Source organism: Buceros rhinoceros, unplaced genomic scaffold (assembly GCF_000710305.1).
Source record: "Buceros rhinoceros silvestris isolate BGI_N320 unplaced genomic scaffold, ASM71030v1 scaffold30848, whole genome shotgun sequence".
In the NCBI taxonomy this organism is placed as follows: Eukaryota; Metazoa; Chordata; class Aves; order Bucerotiformes; family Bucerotidae; genus Buceros; species Buceros rhinoceros.
This window is the reverse complement of record NW_010426783.1, coordinates 34,266-37,899: the sequence shown is the minus strand read 5'-3', so window position 1 is coordinate 37,899 and position 3,634 is coordinate 34,266.

Sequence of the window (3,634 nt, the reverse complement as noted above, 5' to 3'; positions counted from 1 at the left end):
AAGGTAAATGTAATTACGTAAAAATTGAATTTACACATCTGCTTGTGGAGGCTCATCTTTGCCTTTGCCTTCCCTTCTCTTGCTTCCCCTACCTCTTAAAATTCTTCTTTTCCAATGAAATGCCAAATTCCCCTAGCTTGGTTTAATTATTCACTTACTTGGAATGACTGTAATGTAAAAATAGAGAAATGCAGCAGGGCCATAGTATGCTTTTCTTTTAGCTCTGTCTGCATGTTCTGCCCCTGTTTCTCCAAATGGCCGTGTCTTTTTCCCTTTCCTCCCTCAGTTCTTTCCCCTTTCCTTTCTTCAGATTCAATAATCCTTGCAAAAACCTTTGTGAGGGATGGAGGGAAAGGAATTGGGCATGGGAAGTGTAATTTCATAATGAGAAAGCAGAAGGGGGAATCCCACAGAAATTTCACAGATTATCCTGAAGAAAATTAAATTTGCAGGTGGTTTGGGGCCGTGTTTTAGATCTTTGTAATTCCTGTCTGCTACAGGAGTGGTACCTCCCTTTTCAGTTTAGTGTTGCTTTAGTTTTTATTTTCTCCTGTCTGTCTCCACTTGCAGTTACTTGTTCATGACTTACTTAGAAAATAAGCTTTTGCAGCAGGGACTGCTTTGTGGTTTTGTGGGTGAGTTTGACTTCCACGTATTTGCTATTACCAGGTCGGTAGTGAGAGGAATAGAAGGCATCATCCCTTTCTGGAAAATTCTTGTCTCAAAATTTGAGTCTATGCTCCTATCTGAAACAGTAAAGACCAACTACTGTGATAGTGACAGTGTTATTACAGTGTCTGGGCAACAGATGTGTCTTATTTCTTAGGTACACCAATACTTCTACTTGCAGAAGAGGGAACCTACACACAGTTTCCTGAAAGGGTGAACTAGCTGTGTGCCACCTCTGTTCAGTTCCAGCCCAGTTAAAGTTAGTTTGAGCATCTGCATTATGGATGCTTACAACTCCTCCTCTTGTACAGGGGGAAACAAAGGAGAAAATAATGATTTTTCTGTTTTTAGTTTGCTACTAAGTACCATTGAACGGCAGCCTCAGAATAAGAGGGAAGCACAATGACATGGGTTAAAATACTGGCTGAAATGAACCTGCTTCCTGCAATGGCTAGACCTTTTTTCAGATGGAAGTGTTTTTCTTATAAATGACAACTACACTTGATTCTTTATTACTAAGAATTATTAAGTGTTTTCATATTATTTGTAAAAAGAGGTGTACTCTGCATTGCACGGTAGAAGTGGTGTATAGGAATCATTAATGTGGAAGACAACCATATGCTTTTGCTAAAATATTTCTCTAAGTAAATCTTTCTTCACGATGTATCAAAGCCAAAAAGATAATGGGCTTACAGTAGTGATATATGGCACAGAGTTCACTGATTGTGATGTAAAACAGCAAAAGAAGATGGAAGAGAAAGTGCAGAGGCTTTAAAGCATGTGGATGAATTTTTCTTCTGCATCTGCATCCTTCCTGTTGTGTAGCTGAAAACGTGGTGTTTCTGACCAGTATGGTGGTTTTTTGTTTGGGTTTTTAAGGAAAGTGTAGGAAATTATGTTAACAAGAAACAAACTCATTTTTTCCTGCCAAAACAGACAGGCATCTTTTCATTCCTGAAGTGATTCTAAAGGTCAGTAAGATTCAGGGTCTCACATGTATCTCATTGCTGCTCTTTCAAACTATAAGCAGTTAGTTGCTTGGGCCTGCCAAAGAAACAGGTAGATTATTGATATATATAGCTATATTAGTTAAATATTTGTGTTTGATTATTGCAGAAAAGTACTAATTGACTGCTTTCCCTTAAATAACTTTTTGAAGCTGTAGAATTTCAGGTATCGCACCTTCTTGTTGGTACTAGTCTGAGCTTCACTACAGAGTATTTGTGATCGCATCAGCACAAAAATGCAGAATTTTTTTAAAGCTGAGAACAATGCCAACAGCAGCTCAAACTTGTTCAGGATTCAGTCAGAACATGCTAAGTTCACAAGTCTTGTGAGCAGGTATTCTCCAAAGGCTTAAGAGAACATTGTGCGAGGAGTGAAATTCTATGGAGACAACAGCTCAGGAGTTCTTATGCTTCACCTTTCTTCTAATAAATGTGCTGTAATACTAACCAGTCATTTAGATCATTTACTCCTTCAGCATAAAACCATGTTCAGGCAGAACCTGCGTTATGACCCCCTTCCCTTACACTCTTCCAGTTCCCCAGCTAGTTCTTGGCCCAACTGGAAACGTGTCAGCAGTGTTACACACATATGGACATTATGGGGCTGGCTGGCTAGTTGTGTGGGTTTTGTCCCCTCCATGCTGTTTGTTTAACCAGGCTTGGAGCAGCCCTGAATAACATTATCATGCTGCTTCTGACTGCTCGGAGTGTTTTGCCACAGGTGTAGTTTTCCCCAGAGGACTCTGGGTCTGAATGCTGAAGTGAGAAGAGAATAGATATCCTTTCTTGTCCTTGACAAGAACGGGGTGAGTATTGCTCAGCAGAGGGTTTATTTAACAGCTGGCTTGTATCCATGGGGTAATATTAAGCAGTAAAATGTTAGTAAGAAATAAGTTTAGCAAGGGATACTACTTCCATGCTGCCCAGTATTACGCTGTAAAATCCATCCCCAAAATATGCCTCCTTCTGTGATGAAGTGTTACAAGCCAGTTATAATTCACCACGTATTTCTAAATGCAGCCATACGCAAGAGAAAGAAGGGCCCCTGCAGGAGGTGACGTGGGAGGGAGCGATTACTGAATAAGAAAAGCTAGAAGGAGAAATTACTTCCCATGACACTAGGGAATCACGTTTCAAACTTGTCTTATAATTGTATGTACTTTACCTGTCTCTGAAATTCTCTTACTTATATTACTGTTATAGTTATCTATATGAACAAGATGGGCAGTATGCCAAGGGGCTTGTGATTTTCAAGTACCTCCGTATTGTTATTGGATAGGGGAGGAGGATATCCACTAACAATTTAATTATGTGGCAATTCCAGGGAAATTGATTATTATTAGCTTTTTATGATCACACTAACAAAGTCAACGATCCAAGATGAAAGAACAAAAATTAGTGCTTGAACAATATTCAGCACCAAGATATCACCAGGTGAGAGCAGATGTATCTGAAACCAGGTAATTCCTGAAACTGAAAGGGCCATCTCCCACCAATTATAATGATGGATGTGCTCTATTAAAGCCTGATCCACTTTAAATGGGGGACTCCCAGGAAGAGAGGCCATGTAAGTATGCAATGACACATACAGTATCGAGAAGTGGGTGGGTGTTTATTCTAAATACCCACATCACTTGGGTATTTGCACCTTTAACCATCAGAGAGAATTACAGGTAGCGAATACAGATGAATTTCTTCAAGTTGGTTATTGCTTTAACAGTCTCTTTTGTCACTTTTTAATGTCCATCCTCAGTCCCCAAACACAGCGCAGAGACTGGATACCTGCATCATCAGAACTATCATTTGCCAGACATGTCTTCCTTTGGGAGGCTCCATGGTTTTATAAATAATAATTAAAAACACTTCTCTGTGATGTGAGAAGGCTTTTCTAAAAAGAGAGCAAGTTGTTGCAAAACAGTAGTGTAATATTTTTGAAGGTCATAATAATATAGTAGGGA